Below are 25,681 nucleotides of genomic sequence, written 5' to 3' on the forward strand. Positions count from 1 at the left end.
AAATCCCTGGGTCTACAAACACACGCTGCACACATGGAAGGGCACACACGCATGAACGAATGGACGCACGCACACACATGTTCAGACGCACGGATACACTGAACACGCAAGCACACATAAACACTCTGACAGAACACACACACACACACATATCACACACATATGGATGAACGGAAGCTGAATTCACACACATCACACACACACACACACACACACACACACACACACACACACACACACACACACACACACACACACACACACACACACACACACACACACACACACACACACACACACCAAGAAAACAGTCATCTTGGTTAACCCAGAACTAAAGCCTCTGGTCAGACATCACACCAAGAAAACAGTCATCTTGGTTCACCCAGAACTAAAGTCTCTGGTCAGGTATCACACCAAGAAAACAGTCATCTTGGTTCACCCAGAACTAAAGTCTCTGGTCAGACATCACACCAAGAAAAAGACATCTTGGTTAACCCAGAACTAAAGTCTCTGGTCTAACATCACACCAAGAAAACAGTCATCTTGGTTAACCCAGAACTAAAGTCTCTGGTCAGACATCACACCAAGAAAACAGTCATCTTGGTTAAACCAGAACTAAAATCTCTGATCATAAAATACATGTTAAGACATGAAGAGACATGAAGAGACGTTAGAACGAGGATCAGAACCAGAACGAGGAGCTCCACCCTCTCTCTATACAGGTTACAGAGATAAAGAGACGTTAGAACCAGGATCAGAACAAGAACGGGAAGCTCCACCCTCTCTCTATACCGGTTACGGGGCTGAATGTCCTCCCAAATTCAAAAGATTCTAAATTTGTCCAAAGCAGCAGAACTAATGCTGTTGGTTATCTCATGCATCCTGTCAGTTGTCTCATACATCCTGTTGGTTATCTCATGCATCCTGTCAGTTGTCTCATACATCCTGTTGGTTATCTCATGCATCCTGTCAGTTGTCTCATACATCCTGTTGGTTTATCTCATACATGCTGTTGGTTATCTCATGCATCCTGTTGGTTATCTCATACATCCTGTTGGTTATCTCATGCATCCTGTCGGTTATCTCATACATCCTGTTGGTTATCTCATGCATCCTGTTGGTTATCTCATACATCCTGTTGGTTATCTCATGCATCCTGTCGGTTTTCTCATGCATCCTGTTTATTATCTCATGCATCCTGTCGGTTATCTCATTCATCCTGTTGATTATCTCATGCATCCTGTTGGTTATCTCATGCATCCTGTCGGTTATCTCATGCATCCTGTTGGTTATCTCATACATCCTGTGGGTTATCTCATGCATCCTGTCAGTTGTCTCATACATCCTGTTGGTTATCTCATGCATCCTGTTGGTTATCTCATGCATCCTGTTGGTTATCTCATTGCATCCTGTTGGTTATCTCATTGCATCCTGTCGGTTATCTCATTCATCCTGTTGGTTATCTCATGCATCCTGTTGGTTATCTCATTCATCCTGTTGGTTATCTCATTGCATCCTGTCTGTTATCTCATTCATCCTGTTGGTTATCTCATGCATCCTGTTGGTTATCTCATGCATCCTGTTGGTTATCTCATGCATCCTGTTGGTTATCTCATGCATCCTGTCGGTTATCTCATACATCCTGTGGGTTATCTCATGCATCCTGTCGGTTATCTCATTCATCCTGTTGGTTATCTCATTCATCCTGTTGATTATCTCATTCATCCTGTTGGTTATCTCATTCATCCTGTTGATTATCTCATGCATCCTGTTGGTTATCTCATACATCCTGTTGATTATCTCATTCATCCTGTTGATTATCTCATGCATCCTGTTGATTATCTCATTCATCCTGTTGATTATCTCATGCATCCTGTTGGTTATCTCATGCATCCTGTTGGTTATCTCATACATCCTGTTGGTTTATCTCATACATCCTGTGGGTTATCTCATGCATCCTGTCGCTGGTCTCATACATCGTGTTGGTTATCTCATTCATCCTGTTGGTTATCTCATGCATCCTGTTGGTTATCTCATACATCCTGTTGGGTTATCTCATACATCCTGTTGGGTTATCTCATACATCCTGTCGGTTATCTCATACATCCTGTTGGGTTATCTCATACATCCTGTCGGTTATCTCATACATCCTGTTGGGTTATCTCATACATCCTGTTGGTTATCTCATGCATCCTGTTGGTTATCTCATTCATCCTGTTGGTTATATCTCATACATCCTGTTGGTTATGTCATGCATCCTGTTGGGTTGGTTATCTCATACATCCTGTCGGTTATCTCATATATCCTGTTGGTTTATCTCATGCATCCTGTTGGTTATCTCATACATCCTGTCGGTTATCTCATACATCCTGTTGGTTATCTCATACATCCTGTTGGTTATCTTATGCATCCTGTTGGTTATCTCATACATCCTGTTGGTTATCTCATACATCCTGTTGGTTTATCTCATGCATCCTGTTGGTTATCTCATACATCCTATCGGTTATCTCATTCATCCTGTTGGTTATCTCATACATCCTGTTGATTATCTCATACATCCTGTTGGGTTATCTCATACATCCTGTTGGGTTATCTCATACATCCTGTTGGGTTATCTCATACATCCTGTTGGTTATCTCATGCATCCTGTTGGTTATCTCATTCATCCTGTTGGTTATATCTCATACATCCTGTTGGTTATGTCATGCATCCTGTTGGGTTGGTTATCTCATACATCCTGTCGGTTATCTCATACATCCTGTTGGTTTATCTCATGCATCCTGTTGGTTATCTCATACATCCTGTTGGTTATCTCATACATCCTGTTGGTTATCTCATGCATCCTGTTGGTTATCTCATGCATCCTGTTGGTTATCTCATACATCCTGTTGGTTATCTCATACATCCTGTTGGTTATCTCATACATCCTGTTGGGTTGTCTCATACATCCTGTTGGGTTGTCTCATACATCCTGTTGGGTTATCTCATACATCCTGTTGGTTATCTCATGCATCCTGTTGGTTATCTCATTCATCCTGTTGGTTATATCTCATACATCCTGTTGGTTATGTCATGCATCCTGTTGGGTTGGTTATCTCATACATCCTGTCGGTTATCTCATACATCCTGTTGGTTTATCTCATGCATCCTGTTGGTTATCTCATACATCCTGTTGGTTTATCTCATGCATCCTGTTGGTTATCTCATACATCCTGTTGGTTATGTCATGCATCCTGTTGGGTGGGAAACATATGGGAAACATATGTTTAACATTGCCAAAGCAAGTGAAATAGATAAACAAAAAGTGAAATAAACAATATAAAATTGAAATAAACAATACAAAATGAACAGTAAATATTACACTGGGAAAAGGTCCAATGGAACAGAGACATTTCAAATGTCCTATTGTGTCTCTATTCAGTGTTGTAATGATGTGCAAATAGTTCAAGTACAAAAGGGAAAATAAATCAACATAAATATAGGTTGTGTTTACAATGGTGTTTGTTCTTCAATGGTTGCCCTTTTCTTGTGGCAACAGGTCACACATCTTGCTGCTGTGAAAGGCACACTGTGGAATTTCACCCAGTAGATATGGGAGTTTATAAAAATCTCTCTCTCTCTCTCTCTCTCTCTCTCTCTCTCTCTCTCTCTCTCTCTCTCCGTATCTCTGTCTATCTTTCTGTGTATCTCTCCTCTCCCTCCCTCAGTCTCTCTCCTCCCTCTATCTCTGTCTCTGTCCCCCTCCCTCCCTCCGTCTCTCTCTCATTTTTCGTCTTTCTCACACTCTCTGTCGCTCTCTTTGTCTCTCAGCTCCCTATTGACAACAGTCCATTTGAGGTCTGTGTGTGTGTGTGCATGTGTGTGTTTGTGCATGTGTGTACGTGTGTGTGTACGTGTGTATGTGTGTGTGTGTGTGTATGTGTATGTGTGTGTATGTGCGTGTGTGTGTGTGCGTGTGTGTGTGTGCATGTGTGTATGTGTTACCTACCTCTGGCAGACAATTTCTTGGTGTTTATGATTTTGGCAGCAAACTCCTGACCAGACGAGATCCTGAGACATCTCTTCACCACAGAGAATGCTCCCCTGAAAACACACACACACACACACACACCATAAACATAAAGGGGAATACAAAAAGACAGAGAGAGTGAGAGATAGAGACACAGAGAGAGAGAGAGAGACAGAGACACGGAGAGCGTGAGAGATAGAAAGAGAGAGTGAGGGAGAGAGAGACAGAGAGAGAGACAGAGACAGAGAGACAGAGAAAGGGGAGAGATACACAGAGAGAAAGAGAGAGAGACAGAGACACACAGAGAGAGAGACAGAGAGAGGGAGACAGAGAGACAGAGAGACAGAGAGAGACAGAGAGAGAGAGAGAGAGAGAGAGAGAGAGAGAGAAGTGTCTGCAGGCTGCTGTATATTCTGACAACGAGGTGAAAGGCAAACTGCAGACAAACATCAATACAGACAAACTTTACACACACACACACACACACACACACACTTTGACACTTTAAGAGATGGACTATATAAGAGATGGACTATATAAGAGATGGACTATATAAGAGATGGACTACCATAAGAGATGGACTATATAAGAGATGGACCACCATAAGAGATGGACCACCATAAGAGATGGACTATATAAGAGATGGACTATATAAGAGATGGACTATATAAGAGATGGACCACCATAAGAGATGGACCACCATAAGAGATGGACTATATAAGAGATGGACCACCATAAGAGATGGACTATATAAGAGATGGACCACCATAAGAGATGGACTATATAAGAGATGGACCACCATAAGAGATGGACCACCATAAGAGATGGACTATATAAGAGATGGACTATATAAGAGATGGACCACCATAAGAGATGGACCACCATAAGAGATGGACTATATAACAGATGGAAAACCATAAGAGATGGACCACCATAAGAGCCACCACTTATGGTGGTCCATCTATATAGTCCATCTCTTATATACTCCATCTCTTATAGCGTAGCCTAGTGGTTAGAGCGTTGGACCAGTAACCGCAAGGTTGTGTGTTCAAACGCCCGAGCTGACAAGGTACAAATCTGTCGTTCTGCCCCTGAACAGGCAGTTAACCCACTGTTCCCAGGCCATCATTGAAAATAAGAATGTGTTCTTAACTGACTTGCCTGGTTAAATAAAGGTAAAATAAAAAATACAATTATATGGTTCATCACTTATATACTCCATCTCTTATGGTGGTCCATCTCTAATATAGTCCATCTCTTATACACCCCATCTCTTATATAGTTCATCTCTTATATAGTCCATCTCTTATGGTGGTCCATCTCTTATATAGTCCATCTCTTATATAGTTCATCTCTTATATAGTCCATCTCTTATATAGTCCATCTCTTATATAATCTAGATATAGATGGACTATATTAGAGATGGACTATATTAGAGATGGACTATATAAGAGATGGATTATATAAGAGATGGACTATATAAGAGATGGACTATATAATAGATAAGAGATGGACTATATAATCGATAAGAGATGGACTATATAAGAGATGGACTATATAAGAGATGGACTATATAAGAGATAGAAGATGGACTATATAAGAGATGGACTATATAAGAGATGGACTATATAAGAGATGGACTATATAAGAGATAAGAGATTGACTATATAAGAGATGGACTATATAAGAGATGGACTATATAAGAGATGGACTATATTAGAGATTGACTATATAAGCGATGGACTATATAAGAGATGGACTATATAAGAGATGGAGCACCATAAGAGATGGACTATATAAGAGATGTAGCACCATAAGAGATGGACTATATCAGAGATGGACTATATAAGAGATGGAGCACCATAAGAGATGGACTATATAAGAGATGGACCACCATAAGAGATGGACTATAAAAGAGATGGACCACCATAAGAGATGGAGTATATAAGAGATGAACCACCATAAGAGATGGACTATATAAGAGATAAGAGATGGACTATATAAGAGATGGACTATATAAGAGATGGAGCACCATAAGAGATGGACTATATAAGAGATGGAGCACCATAAGAGATGGACTATATCAGAGATGGACTATATAAGAGATGGAGCACCATAAGAGATGGACTATATCAGAGATGGACTATATAAGAGATGGACTATATAAGAGATGGACTATATAAGAGATGGACTATATAAGAGACGGACCATATAAGAGATGGACTATATAAGAGACGGACCATAAAAGAGATGAACTATATAAGAAATGGATTATATAAGAGATGGACTATATAAGAGATGGATTATATAAGAGATGGACTATATAAGAGATGGACTATATAAGAGATGGAAAACCATAAGAGATGGACTATATAAGAGATGGACTATATAAGAGATGGAAAACCATAAGAGATGGACTATATAAGAGATGGACTATATAAGAGATGGACTATATAAGAGATGGACCACCGTAACAGATGGACCACCATAAGAGATGGACTATATAAGAGATGGATTATATAAGAGATGGACTATATAAGAGATGGACTATAAAAGAGATGGAAAACCATAAGAGATGGACTCTATAAGACATGGAGCACCATAAGAGATGGACTATATAAGAAATGGACCACCATAAGAGATGGACTATATAAGAGATGGACAATATAAGAGATGGAAACCCATAAGAGATGGACTCTATAAGAGATGGACTATATAAGAGATGGAAAACCATAAGAGATGGACCACCATAAGAGATGGAGTATATAAGAGATGAACTATATAAGAGATGGACTATATAAGAGATGGACTATATAAGAGATGGACCATATAAGAGATGGACTATATATGAGACCTATAAGAGATGAACTATATAAGAGATGGATTATATAAGAGATGGACTATATAAGAGATGGACTATATAAGAGACGGACCATAAAAGAGATGAACTATATAAGAGATGGATTATATAAGAGATGGACTATATAAGAGATGGACTATATAAGAGATGGACTATATAAGAGATGGACTATATAATGGAAAACAATAAGAGATGGACTATAAGAGATGGACTATATAAGAGATGGACTATATAAGAGATGGACCACCATAAGAGATGGACTATATAAGAGATGGAATATAAGAGATGGACTATATAAGAGATGGACTATATAATAGATAAGAGATGGACTATATAAGATAAGAGATGGACTATATAAGAGATGGACTATATAAGAGATGGACTATATAAGAGATGGATAGAGAGATGGACTATATAAGAGATGGACTATATAAGAGATGGACTATATAAGAGATGGACTATATAAGAGATATAAGAGATGGATTGACTATATAAGAGATGGACTATATAAGAGATGGACTATATAAGAGATGGACTATATAAGAGATGGATTATATTGACTATATAAGAGATGGACTATATAAGAGATGGACTATATAAGAGATGGACCATATAAGGATGGACTATATAAAGATGGACTATATAAGAGATGGACTATATAAGAGATGGACTATATAAGAGATGGACTATATAAGAGATGGAGCACCATAAGAGATGGACTATATAAGAGATGGACCACCATAAGAGATGGACTATAAAAGAGATGGACCACCATAAGAGATGGAGTATATAAGAGATGAAAACCATAAGAGATGGACTATATAAGAGATAAGAGATGGACATAAGAGATATAAGAGATGGACTATATAAGAGATGGAAAACCATAAGAGATGGACCTATAAGAGATGGACATATAAGAGATGGACTATATAAGAGATGGACTATATAAGAGATGGACTATATAAGAGATGGAGCACCATAAGAGATGGACTATATAAGAGATGGACTATATAAGAGATGGACTATATAAGAGATGGACTATATAAGAGATGGACTATATAAGAGATGGACAATATAAGAGATGGTAAATAAGAGATGGACTATATAAGAGATGGACTATATAATAGATGGACCATAAAAGAGATGAACTATATAAGAGATGGATTATATAAGAGATGGACTATATAAGAGATGGATTATATAAGAGATGGACTATATAAGAGATGGACTATATAAGAGATGGAAAACCATAAGAGATGGACTATATAAGAGATGGACTATATAAGAGATGGAAAACCATAAGAGATGGAGATAAGAGATGGACTATATAAGAGATGGACTATATAAGAGATGGACTATATAAGAGATGGACCATATAAGAGATGGACTATATAAGAGACCATAAGAGATGGACTATATAAGAGATGGATTATATAAGAGATGGACTATATAAGAGATGGACTATATATAAAAGAGATGGAAAACCATAAGAGATGGACATGGAGCACCATAAGAGATGGACTATATAAGAAATGGACCACCATAAGAGATGGACTATATAAGAGATGGACAATATAAGAGATGGAAACCCATAAGAGATGGACTCTATAAGAGATGGACTATATAAGAGATGGAAAACCATAAGAGATGGACTCTATAAGAGATGGGAAAACCATAAGAGATGGACTATATAAGAGATGGACCATAAGAGATGGACTCTATAAGAGATATAAGAGATGGACTATATAAGAGATGGACCATATAAGAGATGGACTATATAAGAGATGGGCATATAAGAGATGGACTATATAAGAGATGGACTATATAAGAGATGGACTATATAAGAGATGGACTATATAAGAGATGGACTATATAAGAGATGGACTATATAAGAGATGGACTATATAAGAGATGGACTATATAAGAGATGGACTATATAAGAGATGGAAAACCATAAGAGATGGACACCATAAGAGATGGAGTATATAAAGAGATGGACTATATAAGAGATGGATTATATAAGAGATGGACTATATAAGAGACGGACTATATAAGAGATGAACTATATAAGAGATGGATTATATAAGAGATGGACTATATAAGAGATGGACTATATAAGAGACGGACTATAAAAGAGATGAACTATATAAGAGATGGATTATATAAGAGATGGACTATATAAGAGATGGATTATATAAGAGATGGACTATATAAGAGATGGACTATATAAGAGATGGAAAACCATAAGAGATGGACTATATAAGAGATGGACTATATAAGAGAGAGATGGACTATATAAGAGATGGACTATATAAGAGATGGACTATATAAGAGATGGACCACCATAAGAGATGGACCATAAGAGATGGACCATATAAGAGATGGACTATATAAGAGATGGACTATATAAGAGATGGACTATATAAGAGATGGACTATAAAAGAGATAGAAAACCATAAGAGATGGACTCTATAAGACATGGAGCACCATAAGAGATGGACTATATAAGAAATGGACCACCATAAGAGATGGACATAGAGAAGAGATGGACAATATAAGAGATGGAAACCCATAAGAGATGGACTCTATAAGAGATGGACTATATAAGAGATGGAAAACCATAAGAGATGGACTCTATAAGAGATGGAAACCATAAGAGATGGACTATATAAGAGATGGAAAACCATAAGAGATGGACTCTATAAGACATGGAGCACCATAAGAGATGGACTATATAAGAGATGGACCACCATAAGAGATGGACTATATAAGAGATGGAGCACCATAAGAGATGGACTATATAATAGATGGACTATATAAAAGATGGACTATATAAAAGATGGACTATATAAGAGATGGACTATATAAGAGATGGACAATATAAGAGATGGTAAACCATAAGAGATGGACTATATAAGAGATGGACTATATAATAGATGGAAAACCATAAGAGATGGACTATATAATAGATGGACTATATAAGAGATGGACTATATAAGAGATGGACTATATAAGAGATGGACAATATAAGAGATGGAAAACCATAAGAGATGGACTATATAAGAGATGGACTATATAAGAGATGGAAAACCATAAGAGATGGACCACCATAAGAGATGGACTATATAAGAGATGGACCACCATAAGAGATGGAAAACCATAAGAGATGGACCACCATAAGAGATGGACTATATAAGAGATGGAAAACCATAAGAGATGGACCACCATAAGAGATGGACTATATAAGAGATGGAAAACCATAAGAGATGGTCTATATAAGAGATGGACTATATAAGAGATGGACTATATAAGAGATGGAAAACCATAAGAGATGGACTATATAAGAGATGGAAAACCATAAGAGATGGACTATATAAGAGATGGACTATATAAGAGATGAACTATATAAGAGATGGACTATATAAGAGATGGACTATATAAGAGATGGACCATATAAGAGATGGACTATATATGAGATGGACTATATAAGAGATGAACTATATAAGAGATGGATTATATAAGAGATGGACTATATAAGAGATGGACCACCATAAAAGAGATGAACTATATAAGAGATGGATTATATAAGAGATGGACTATATAAGAGATGGATTATATAAGAGATGGACTATATAAGAGATGGACTATATAAGAGATGGAAAACCATAAGAGATGGACTATATAAGAGATGGACTATATAAGAGATGGAAAACCATAAGAGATGGACTACATAAGAGATGGACTATATAAGAGATGGACTATATAAGAGATGGACCATATAAGAGATGGACCACCGTAAGAGATGGATAAGAGATAGACTATATAAGAGATGGACTATATAAGAGATGGACTATAAAAGAGATGGAAAACCATAAGAGATGGACTCTATAAGAGATGGAGCACCATAAGAGATGGACTATATAAGAAATGGACCACCATAAGAGATGGAAACCCATAAGAGATGGACTCTATAAGAGATGGACAATATAAGAGATGGTAAACCATAAGAGATGGACTATATAAGAGATGGACTATATAATAGATGGAAAACCATAAGAGATGGACTATATAAGAGATGGACTATATAAGAGATGGACTATATAAGAGATGGACAATATAAGAGATGGAAAACCATAAGAGATGGACTATATAAGAGATGGACTATATAAGAGATGGAAAACCATAAGAGATGGACCACCATAAGAGATGGACTATATAAGAGATGGACCACCATAAGAGATGGAAAACCATAAGAGATGGACCACCATAAGAGATGGACTATATAAGAGATGGAAAACCATAAGAGATGGACCACCATAAGAGATGGACTATATAAGAGATGGAAAACCATAAGAGATGGACTATATAAGAGATGGACTATATAAGAGATGGACTATATAAGAGATGGAAAACCATAAGAGATGGATATAAGAGATGGAAAACCATAAGAGATGGACCACCATAAGAGATGGACTATATAAGAGATGAACTATATAAGAGATGGACTATATAAGAGATGGACTATATAAGAGATGGACCATATAAGAGATGGACTATATATGAGACGGACTATATAAGAGATGAACTATATAAGAGATGGATTATATAAGAGATGGACTATATAAGAGATGGACTATATAAGAGACGGACCATAAAAGAGATGGAAAACCATAAGAGATGGACTCTATAAGACATGGAGCACCATAAGAGATGGACTATATAAGAAATGGACCACCATAAGAGATGGACTATATAAGAGATGGACAATATAAGAGATGGAAACCCATAAGAGATGGACTCTATAAGAGATGGACTATATAAGAGATGGAAAACCATAAGAGATGGACTCTATAAGAGATGGAAAACCATAAGAGATGGACTATATAAGAGATGGAAAACCATAAGAGATGGACTCTATAAGACATGGAGCACCATAAGAGATGGACTATATAAGAGATGGACCACCATAAGAGATGGACTATATAAGAGATGGAGCACCATAAGAGATGGACTATATAATAGATGGACTATATAAAAGATGGACTATATAAAAGATGGACTATATAAGAGATGGACTATATAAGAGATGGACAATATAAGAGATGGACTATATAAGAGATGGAAAACCATAAGAGATGGACTCTATAAGAGATGGAAAACCATAAGAGATGGACCACCATAAGAGATGGAGTATATAAGAAATGAACTATATAAGAGATGGACTATATAAGAGATGGACCATATAAGAGATGGACTATATATGAGACGGACTATATAAGAGATGAACTATATAAGAGATGGATTATATAAGAGATGGACTATATAAGAGATGGACTATATAAGAGACGGACCATAAAAGAGATGAACTATATAAGAGATGGATTATATAAGAGATGGACTATATAAGAGATGGATTATATAAGAGATGGACTATATAAGAGATGGACTATATAAGAGATGGAAAACCATAAGAGATGGACTATATAAGAGATGGACTATATAAGAGATGGAAAACCATAAGAGATGGACTACATAAGAGATGGACTATATAAGAGATGGACTATATAAGAGATGGACCACCATAAGAGATGGACCACCGTAAGAGATGGACCATAAGAGATGGACTATATAAGAGATAGACTATATAAGAGATGGACTATATAAGAGATGGACTATAAAAGAGATGGAAAACCATAAGAGATGGACTCTATAAGACATGGAGCACCATAAGAGATGGACTATATAAGAAATGGACCACCATAAGAGATGGAAACCCATAAGAGATGGACTCTATAAGAGATGGACAATATAAGAGATGGAAACCCATAAGAGATGGACTCTATAAGAGATGGACTATATAAGAGATGGAAAACCATAAGAGATGGACTCTATAAGAGATGGAAAATATAAGAGATGGACTATATAAGAGATGGAAAACCATAAGAGATGGACTCTATAAGACATGGAGCACCATAAGAGATGGACTATATAAGAGATGGACCATATAAGAGATGGACTATATAAGAGATGGAGCACCATAAGAGATGGACTATATAATAGATGGACTATATAAAAGATGGACTATATAAAAGATGGACTATATAAGAGATGGACTATATAAGAGATGGACAATATAAGAGAGTAAACCATAAGAGATGGACTATATAAGAGATGGACTATATAATAGATGGAAAACCATAAGAGATGGACTATATAATAGATGGACTATATAAGAGATGGACTATATAAGAGATGGACTATATAAAAGATGGACTATATAAAAGATGGACTATATAAGAGATGGACTATATAAGAGATGGACAAATAAGAGATGGAAAACCATAAGAGATGGACTATATAAGAGATGGACTATATAAGAGATGGACTATATAAGAGATGGACTATATAAGAGATGGACTATATAAGAGATGGACTATATAAGAGATGGACAATATAAGAGATGGAAAACCATAAGAGATGGACTATATAAGAGATGGACTATATAAGAGATGGAAAACCATAAGAGATGGACCACCATAAGAGATGGACTATATAAGAGATGGACCACCATAAGAGATGGAAAACCATAAGAGATGGACCACCATAAGAGATGGACTATATAAGAGATGGAAAACCATAAGAGATGGACCACCATAAGAGATGGACTATATAAGAGATGGAAAACCATAAGAGATGGTCTATATAAGAGATGGACTATATAAGAGATGGACTATATAAGAGATGGAAAACCATAAGAGATGGACTCTATAAGAGATGGAAAACCATAAGAGATGGACCACCATAAGAGATGGAGTATATAAGAGATGAACTATATAAGAGATGGACTATATAAGAGATGGACTATATAAGAGATGGACCATATAAGAGATGGACTATATATGAGACGGACTATATAAGAGATGAACTATATAAGAGATGGATTATATAAGAGATGGACTATATAAGAGATGGACTATATAAGAGACGGACCATAAAAGAGATGAACTATATAAGAGATGGATTATATAAGAGATGGACTATATAAGAGATGGATTATATAAGAGATGGACTATATAAGAGATGGACTATATAAGAGATGGAAAACCATAAGAGATGGACTATATAAGAGATGGACTATATAAGAGATGGAAAACCATAAGAGATGGACTACATAAGAGATGGACTATATAAGAGATGGACTATATAAGAGATGGACCACCATAAGAGATGGACCACCGTAAGAGATGGACTATATAAGAGATAGACTATATAAGAGATGGACTATATAAGAGATGGACTATAAAAGAGATGGAAAACCATAAGAGATGGACTCTATAAGACATGGAGCACCATAAGAGATGGACTATATAAGAAATGGACCACCATAAGAGATGGAAACCCATAAGAGATGGACTCTATAAGAGATGGACAATATAAGAGATGGTAAACCATAAGAGATGGACTATATAAGAGATGGACTATATAATAGATGGAAAACCATAAGAGATGGACTATATAATAGATGGACTATATAAGAGATGGACTATATAAGAGATGGACAATATAAGAGATGGAAAACCATAAGAGATGGACTATATAAGAGATGGACTATATAAGAGATGGAAAACCATAAGAGATGGACCACCATAAGAGATGGACTATATAAGAGATGGACCACCATAAGAGATGGAAAACCATAAGAGATGGACCACCATAAGAGATGGACTATATAAGAGATGGAAAACCATAAGAGATGGACCACCATAAGAGATGGACTATATAAGAGATGGAAAACCATAAGAGATGGTCTATATAAGAGATGGACTATATAAGAGATGGACTATATAAGAGATGGAAAACCATAAGAGATGGACTCTATAAGAGATGGAAAACCATAAGAGATGGACCACCATAAGAGATGGAGTATATAAGAGATGAACTATATAAGAGATGGACTATATAAGAGATGGACTATATAAGAGATGGACCATATAAGAGATGGACTATATATGAGACGGACTATATAAGAGATGAACTATATAAGAGATGGATTATATAAGAGATGGACTATATAAGAGATGGACTATATAAGAGACGGACCATAAAAGAGATGGAAAACCATAAGAGATGGACTCTATAAGACATGGAGCACCATAAGAGATGGACTATATAAGAAATGGACCACCATAAGAGATGGACTATATAAGAGATGGACAATATAAGAGATGGAAACCCATAAGAGATGGACTCTATAAGAGATGGACTATATAAGAGATGGAAAACCATAAGAGATGGACTCTATAAGAGATGGAAAACCATAAGAGATGGACCACCATAAGAGATGGAGTATATAAGAAATGAACTATATAAGAGATGGACTATATAAGAGATGGACTATATAAGAGATGGACCATATAAGAGATGGACTATATATGAGACGGACTATATAAGAGATGAACTATATAAGAGATGGATTATATAAGAGATGGACTATATAAGAGATGGACTATATAAGAGACGGACCATAAAAGAGATGAACTATATAAGAGATGGATTATATAAGAGATGGACTATATAAGAGATGGATTATATAAGAGATGGACTATATAAGAGATGGACTATATAAGAGATGGAAAACCATAAGAGATGGACTATATAAGAGATGGACTATATAAGAGATGGAAAACCATAAGAGATGGACTACATAAGAGATGGACTATATAAGAGATGGACTATATAAGAGATGGACCACCATAAGAGATGGACCACCGTAAGAGATGGACCACCGTAAGAGATGGACTATATAAGAGATAGACTATATAAGAGATGGACTATATAAGAGATGGACTATAAAAGAGATGGAAAACCATAAGAGATGGACTCTATAAGACATGGAGCACCATAAGAGATGGACTATATAAGAAATGGACCACCATAAGAGATGGAAACCCATAAGAGATGGACTCTATAAGAGATGGACAATATAAGAGATGGAAACCCATAAGAGATGGACTCTATAAGAGATGGACTATATAAGAGATGGAAAACCATAAGAGATGGACTCTATAAGAGATGGAAAACCATAAGAGATGGACTATATAAGAGATGGAAAACCATAAGAGATGGACTCTATAAGACATGGAGCACCATAAGAGATGGACTATATAAGAGATGGACCACCATAAGAGATGGACTATATAAGAGATGGAGCACCATAAGAGATGGACTATATAATAGATGGACTATATAAAAGATGGACTATATAAAAGATGGACTATATAAGAGATGGACTATATAAGAGATGGACAATATAAGAGATGGTAAACCATAAGAGATGGACTATATAAGAGATGGACTATATAATAGATGGACTATATAAGAGATGGACTATATAAGAGATGGACTATATAAGAGATGGAAAACCATAAGAGATGGACCACCATAAGAGATGGACTATATAAGAGATGGACCACCATAAGAGATGGAAAACCATAAGAGATGGACCATATAAGAGATGGAAAACCATAAGAGATGGACCACCATAAGAGATGGACTATATAAGAGATGGACCACCATAAGAGATGGAGTATATAAGAGATGAACTATATAAGAGATGGACTATATAAGAGATGGACTATATAAGAGATGGACCATATAAGAGATGGACTATATATGAGACGGACTATATAAGAGATGGATTATATAAGAGATGGACTATATAAGAGATGGACTATATAAGAGACGGACCATAAAAGAGATGGAAAACCATAAGAGATGGACTCTATAAGACATGGAGCACCATAAGAGATGGACTATATAAGAAATGGACCACCATAAGAGATGGACTATATAAGAGATGGACAATATAAGAGATGGAAACCCATAAGAGATGGACTCTATAAGAGATGGACTATATAAGAGATGGAAAACCATAAGAGATGGACTCTATAAGAGATGGAAAACCATAAGAGATGGACTATATAAGAGATGGAAAACCATAAGAGATGGACTCTATAAGACATGGAGCACCATAAGAGATGGACTATATAAGAGATGGACCACCATAAGAGATGGACTATATAAGAGATGGAGCACCATAAGAGATGGACTATATAATAGATGGACTATATAAAAGATGGACTACATAAAAGATGGACTATATAAGAGATGGACTATATAAGAGATGGACAATATAAGAGATGGACTATATAAGAGATGGAAAACCATAAGAGATGGACTCTATAAGAGATGGAAAACCATAAGAGATGGACCACCATAAGAGATGGAGTATATAAGAAATGAACTATATAAGAGATGGACTATATAAGAGATGGACCATATAAGAGATGGACTATATATGAGACGGACTATATAAGAGATGAACTATATAAGAGATGGATTATATAAGAGATGGACTATATAAGAGATGGACTATATAAGAGACGGACCATAAAAGAGATGAACTATATAAGAGATGGATTATATAAGAGATGGACTATATAAGAGATGGATTATATAAGAGATGGACTATATAAGAGATGGACTATATAAGAGACCATAAGAGATGGACTATATAAGAGATGGACTATATAAGAGATGGAAAACCATAAGAGATGGACTACATAAGAGATGGACTATATAAGAGATGGACTATATAAGAGATGGACCACCATAAGAGATGGACCACCGTAAGAGATGGACCACCGTAAGAGATGGACTATATAAGAGATAGACTATATAAGAGATGGACTATATAAGAGATGGACTATAAAAGAGATGGAAAACCATAAGAGATGGACTCTATAAGACATGGAGCACCATAAGAGATGGACTATATAAGAAATGGACCACCATAAGAGATGGAAACCCATAAGAGATGGACTCTATAAGAGATGGACAATATAAGAGATGGAAACCCATAAGAGATGGACTCTATAAGAGATGGACTATATAAGAGATGGAAAACCATAAGAGATGGACTCTATAAGAGATGGAAAACCATAAGAGATGGACTATATAAGAGATGGAAAACCATAAGAGATGGACTCTATAAGACATGGAGCACCATAAGAGATGGACTATATAAGAGATGGACCACCATAAGAGATGGACTATATAAGAGATGGAGCACCATAAGAGATGGACTATATAATAGATGGACTATATAAAAGATGGACTATATAAAAGATGGACTATATAAGAGATGGACTATATAAGAGATGGACAATATAAGAGATGGTAAACCATAAGAGATGGACTATATAAGAGATGGACTATATAATAGATGGAAAACCATAAGAGATGGACTATATAATAGATGGACTATATAAGAGATGGACTATATAAGAGATGGACTATATAAGAGATGGACAATATAAGAGATGGAAAACCATAAGAGATGGACTATATAAGAGATGGACTATATAAGAGATGGAAAACCATAAGAGATGGACCACCATAAGAGATGGACTATATAAGAGATGGACCACCATAAGAGATGGAAAACCATAAGAGATGGACCACCATAAGAGATGGACTATATAAGAGATGGAAAACCATAAGAGATGGACCACCATAAGAGATGGACTATATAAGAGATGGAAAACCATAAGAGATGGTCTATATAAGAGATGGACTATATAAGAGATGGACTATATAAGAGATGGAAAACCATAAGAGATGGACTCTATAAGAGATGGAAAACCATAAGAGATGGACCACCATAAGAGATGGAGTATATAAGAGATGAACTATATAAGAGATGGACTATATAAGAGATGGACTATATAAGAGATGGACTATATAAGAGATGGACTATATATGAGACGGACTATATAAGAGATGAACTATATAAGAGATGGATTATATAAGAGATGGACTATATAAGAGATGGACTATATAAGAGATGGACCACCAAAAGAGATGGACTATATAAGAGATGGATTATATAAGAGATGGACTATATAAGAGATGGATTATATAAGAGATGGACTATATAAGAGATGGACTATATAAGAGATGGAAAACCATAAGAGATGGACTATATAAGAGATGGACTATATAAGAGATGGAAAACCATAAGAGATGGACTACATAAGAGATGGACTATATAAGAGATGGACTATATAAGAGATGGACCACCATAAGAGATGGACCACCGTAAGAGATGGACTATATAAGAGATGGACTATATAAGAGATGGACTATATAAGAGATGGACTATAAAAGAGATGGAAAACCATAAGAGATGGACTCTATAAGACATGGAGCACCATAAGAGATGGACTATATAAGAAATGGACCACCATAAGAGATGGAAACCATAAGAGATGGACTATATAAGAGATGGACAATATAAGAGATGGTAAACCATAAGAGATGGACTATATAAGAGATGGACTATATAATAGATGGAAAACCATAAGAGATGGACTATATAAGAGATGGACTATATAAGAGATGGACTATATAAGAGATGGACAATATAAGAGATGGAAAACCATAAGAGATGGACTATATAAGAGATGGACTATATAAGAGATGGAAAACCATAAGAGATGGACCACCATAAGAGATGGACTATATAAGAGATGGACCATATAAGAGATGGAAAACCATAAGAGATGGACCACCATAAGAGATGGACTATATAAGAGATGGAAAACCATAAGAGATGGACCACCATAAGAGATGGACTATATAAGAGATGGAAAACCATAAGAGATGGTCTATATAAGAGATGGACTATATAAGAGATGGACTATATAAGAGATGGAAAACCATAAGAGATGGACTCTATAAGAGATGGAAAACCATAAGAGATGGACCACCATAAGAGATGGAGTATATAAGAGATGGAAAATATAAGAGATGGACTATATAAGAGATGGACTATATAAGAGATGGACCATATAAGAGATGGACTATATAGAGACGGACTATATAAGAGATGAACTATATAAGAGATGGATTATATAAGAGATGGACTATATAAGAGATGGACTATATAAGAGATGGACCATAAAAGAGATGGAAAACCATAAGAGATGGACTCTATAAGACATGGAGCACCATAAGAGATGGACTATATAAGAAATGGACCACCATAAGAGATGGACTATATAAGAGATGGACAATATAAGAGATGGAAACCCATAAGAGATGGACTCTATAAGAGATGGACTATATAAGAGATGGAAAACCATAAGAGATGGACTCTATAAGAGATGGAAAACCATAAGAGATGGACCACCATAAGAGATGGACTATATAAGAAAGATAAGAGATGGACTATATAAGAGATGGACTATATAAGAGATGGACCATATAAGAGATGGACTATATAGAGACGGACTATATAAGAGATGAACTATATAAGAGATGGATTATATAAGAGATGGACTATATAAGAGATGGACTATATAAGAGACGGACCATAAAAGAGATGGACTATATAAGAGATGGATTATATAAGAGATGGACTATATAAGAGATGGATTATATAAGAGATGGACTATATAAGAGATGGACTATATAAGAGATGGAAAACCATAAGAGATGGACTATATAAGAGATGGACTATATAAGAGATGGAAAACCATAAGAGAACTACATAAGAGATGGACTATATAAGAGATGGACTATATAAGAGATGGACCACCATAAGAGATGGACCACCATAAGAGATGGACCACCGTAAGAGATGGACTATATAAGAGATAGACTATATAAGAGATGGACTATATAAGAGATGGACTATAAAAGAGATGGAAAACCATAAGAGATGGACTCTATAAGACATGGAGCACCATAAGAGATGGACTATATAAGAAATGGACCACCATAAGAGATGGAAACCCATAAGAGATGGACTCTATAAGAGATGGACAATATAAGAGATGGAAACCCATAAGAGATGGACTCTATAAGAGATGGACTATATAAGAGATGGAAAACCATAAGAGATGGACTCTATAAGAGATGGAAAACCATAAGAGATGGACTATATAAGAGATGGAAAACCATAAGAGATGGACTCTATAAGACATGGAGCACCATAAGAGATGGACTATATAAGAGATGGACCACCATAAGAGATGGACTATATAAGAGATGGAGCACCATAAGAGATGGACTATATAATAGATGGACTATATAAAAGATGGACTATATAAAAGATGGACTATATAAGAGATGGACTATATAAGAGATGGACAATATAAGAGATGGTAAACCATAAGAGATGGACTATATAAGAGATGGACTATATAATAGATGGAAAACCATAAGAGATGGACTATATAATAGATGGACTATATAAGAGATGGACTATATAAGAGATGGACTATATAAGAGATGGACAATATAAGAGATGGAAAACCATAAGAGATGGACTATATAAGAGATGGACTATATAAGAGATGGAAAACCATAAGAGATGGACCACCATAAGAGATGGACTATATAAGAGATGGACCACCATAAGAGATGGAAAACCATAAGAGATGGACCACCATAAGAGATGGACTATATAAGAGATGGAAAACCATAAGAGATGGACCACCATAAGAGATGGACTATATAAGAGATGGAAAACCATAAGAGATGGTCTATATAAGAGATGGACTATATAAGAGATGGACTATATAAGAGATGGAAAACCATAAGAGATGGACTATATAAGAGATGGAAAACCATAAGAGATGGACTATATAAGAGATGGACTATATAAGAGATGGAAAACCATAAGAGATGGACCACCATAAGAGATGGTCTATATATGAGATGGTCTATATATGAGATGGACCACCATAAGAGATAGACTATATAAGAGATGGACTATATAAGAGATGGACTATATAAGAGATGGACCACCATAAGAGATGGACCACCATAAGAGATGGACTATATAACAGATGGAAAACCATAAGAGATGGACAATATAAGAGATGGAAAACCATAAGAGATGGACTATATAAGAGATGGACTATATAAGAGATGGAAAACCATAAGAGATGGACCACCATGAGAGATGGACTATATAAGAGATGGAAAACCATAAGAGATGGTCTATATAAGAGATGGACTATATAAGAGATGGACTATATAAGAGATGGACTATATAAGAGATGGACCACCATAAGAGATGGACCACCATAAGAGATGGACTATATAACAGATGGAAAACCATAAGAGATGGACAATATAAGAGATGGAAAACCATAAGAGATGGACTATATAAGAGATGGACAATATAAGAGATGGAAAACCATAAGAGATGGACTATATAAGAGATGGACTATATAAGAGATGGACCACCATAAGAGATGGAAAACCATAAGAGATGGACCACCATAAGAGATGGAAAACCATAAGAGATGGACCACCATAAGAGATGGACTATATAAGAGATGGTCTATATAAGAGATGGACTATATAAGAGATGGACTATATAAGAGATGGACTATATAAGAGATGGACCACCATAAGAGATGGACTATATAACAGATGGAAAACCATAAGAGATGGACTATATAAGAGATGGGAAACAATAAGAGATGGACCACCATAAGAGATGGACTATATAAGAGATGGAAAACCATAAGAGATGGACCACCATAAGAGATGGACTATATAAGAGATGGAAAACCATAAGAGATGGTCTATATAAGAGATGGACCACCAAAAGAGATGGTCTATATAAGAGATGGAAAACCATAAGAGATGGACTATATAAGAGATGGACCACCATAAGAGATGGTCTATATAAGAGATGGACTATATAAGAGATTGACCACCATAAGAGATGGACTATATAAGAGATGGACTATATAAGAGATGGACTATATAAGAGATGGTCTATATAAGAGATGGACTATATAAGAGATGGACTATATAAGAGATGGACCACCATAAGAGATGGACTATATAACAGATGGAAAACCATAAGAGATGGACTATATAAGAGATGGGAAACAATAAGAGATGGACCACCATAAGAGATGGACTATATAAGAGATGGAAAACCTATAGAGATGGACTATATAAGAGATGGAAAACCATAAGAGATGGTCTATATAAGAGATGGATCAATAAGAGATGGACTATATAAGAGATGGAAAACCATAAGAGATGGACTATATAAGAGATGGACCACCATAAGAGATGGTCTATATAAGAGATGGACTATATAAGAGATTGACCACCATAAGAGATGGACTATATAAGAGATGGACTATATAAGAGATGGACTATATAAGAGATGGACTATATAATCAATAAGAGATGGGCTATATTAGAGATGGACGGTATCAGAGATGGACTATATAAGAGATGGACCACCATCAGGAAGTGTAAATAAATAAGAGATGGACTATATAATCAATAAGAGATGGACTATATAATCAATAAGAGATGGACTATATAAGAGATAAGAGATGGACTATATAAGAAATGGACTATATAAGAGATGGACTATATAATAGGTAAGAGATGGACTATATAATCAATAAGAGATGGACTATATAAGAGATAAGAGATGGACTATATAAGAGATGGACTATATAAGAGATGGACTATATAATAGATAAGAGATGGACTATATAATCGATAAGAGATGGACTATATAAGAGATAAGAGATGGACTATATAATAGATAAGAGATGGACTATATAATCGATAAGAGATGGACTATATAATCGATAAGAGATGGACTATATAAGAGATGGACTATATAAGAGATGGACTATATAAGAGATGGACTATTTAAGAGATGGAAAACCATAAGAGATTGACTATTTAAGAGTTGGGTTATACACAGGCAGTTAGAAAAGCCAAGGCTAGCTTTTTCAAGCAGAAATTTGCTTCCTGCAACACTAACTCTAAAAAGTTCTGGGACACTGTAAAGTCCATGGAGAATAAGAACACCTCCTCCCAGCTGCCCACAAGATAGGAAACACTGTCACCACTGATAAATCCACCATAATTGAGAATTTCAATAAGCATTTTTCTACGGCTGGCCATGCTTTCCACCTGGCAACTCCTACCCCGGTCAACAGCACTGCACCCCCAACAGCAACTCGCCCAAGCCTTCCCCATTTCTCCTTCTCCCAAATCCATTCAGCTGAAGTTCTGAAAGAGCTGAAAAATCTGGACCCCTACAAATCAGCCGGGCTAGACAATCTGGACCCTTTCTTTCTAAAATTATCTGCCGAAATTGTTGCCACCCCTATTACTAGCCTGTTCAACCTCTCTTTCGTGTCATCTGAGATTCCCAAAGATTGGAAAGCAGCTGCGGTCATCCCCCTCTTCAAAGGGGGGGACACTCTTGACCCAAACTGCTACAGACCTATATCTATCCTACCATGCCATTCTAAGGTCTTCGAAAGCCAAGTCAACAAACAGATTACCGACCATTTCGAATCTCACCATACCTTCTCTGCTATGCAATCTGGTTTCAGAGCTGGTCATGGGTGCACCTCAGCCACGCTCAAGGTCCTAAACGATATCTTAACCGCCATCGATAAGAAACATTACTGTGCAGCCGTATTCATTGATCTGGCCAAGGCTTTCGACTCTGTCAACCACCGCATCCTCATCGGCAGACTCGACAGCCTTGGTTTCTCAAATGATTGCCTCGCCTGGTTCACCAACTACTTCTCTGATAGAGTTCAGTGTGTCAAATCGGAGGGTCTGCTGTCCGGACCTCTGGCAGTCTCTATGGGGGTGCCACAGGGTTCAATTCTTGGACCGACTCTCTTCTCTGTATACATCAATGAGGTCGCTCTTGCTGCTGGTGAGTCTCTGATCCACCTCTACGCAGACGACACCATTCTGTATACTTCCGGCCCTTCTTTGGACACTGTGTTAACAACCCTCCAGGCAAGCTTCAATGCCATACAACTCTCCTTCCGTGGCCTCCAATTGCTCTTAAATACAAGTAAAACTAAATGCATGCTCTTCAACCGATCGCTACCTGCACCTACCCGCCTGTCCAACATCACTACTCTGGACGGCTCTGACTTAGAATACGTGGACAACTACAAATACTTAGGTGTCTGGTTAGACTGTAAACTCTCCTTCCAGACCCATATCAAACATCTCCAATCCAAAGTTAAATCTAGAATTGGCTTCCTATTTCGCAACAAAGCATCCTTCACTCATGCTGCCAAACATACCCTTGTAAAATTGACCATCCTACCAATCCTCGACTTTGGCGATGTCATTTACAAAATAGCCTCCAATACCCTACTCAACAAATTGGATGCAGTCTATCACAGTGCAATCCGTTTTGTCACCAAAGCCCCATATACTACCCACCATTGCGACCTGTACGCTCTCGTTGGCTGGCCCTCGCTTCATACTCGTCGCCAAACCCACTGGCTCCATGTCATCTACAAGACCCTGCTAGGTAAAGTCCCCCTTATCTCAGCTCGCTGGTCACCATAGCATCTCCCACCTGTAGCACACGCTCCAGCAGGTATATCTCTCTAGTCACCCCCAAAACCAATTCTTTCTTTGGCCGCCTCTCCTTCCAGTTCTCTGCTGCCAATGACTGGAACGAACTACAAAAATCTCTTAAATTGGAAACACTTATCTCCCTCACTAGCTTTAAGCACCAACTGTCAGAGCATCTTACAGATTACTGCACCTGTACATAGCCCACCTATAATTTAGCCCAAACAACTACCTCTTTCCCAACTGTATTTAATTAATTTATTTATTTTGCTCCTTTGCACCCCATTATTTTTATTTCTACTTTGCACATTCTTCCATTGCAAAACTACCATTCCAGTGTTTTACTTGCTATATTG

The 25,681-nt window shown here is 36.6% G+C and overlaps 1 pseudogene; it reads right to left on the minus strand.

Annotated features, from left to right (window-relative positions):
• LOC135561699 (calcium/calmodulin-dependent protein kinase type II delta chain-like) overlaps window positions 1-25,681 on the minus strand; it is a 132,915-nt pseudogene that overhangs the window by 97,907 nt on the left and 9,327 nt on the right.

The sequence above is a fragment of the Oncorhynchus nerka genome, linkage group LG18, assembly GCF_034236695.1.
Source record: "Oncorhynchus nerka isolate Pitt River linkage group LG18, Oner_Uvic_2.0, whole genome shotgun sequence".
In the NCBI taxonomy this organism is placed as follows: domain Eukaryota; kingdom Metazoa; phylum Chordata; class Actinopteri; order Salmoniformes; family Salmonidae; genus Oncorhynchus; species Oncorhynchus nerka.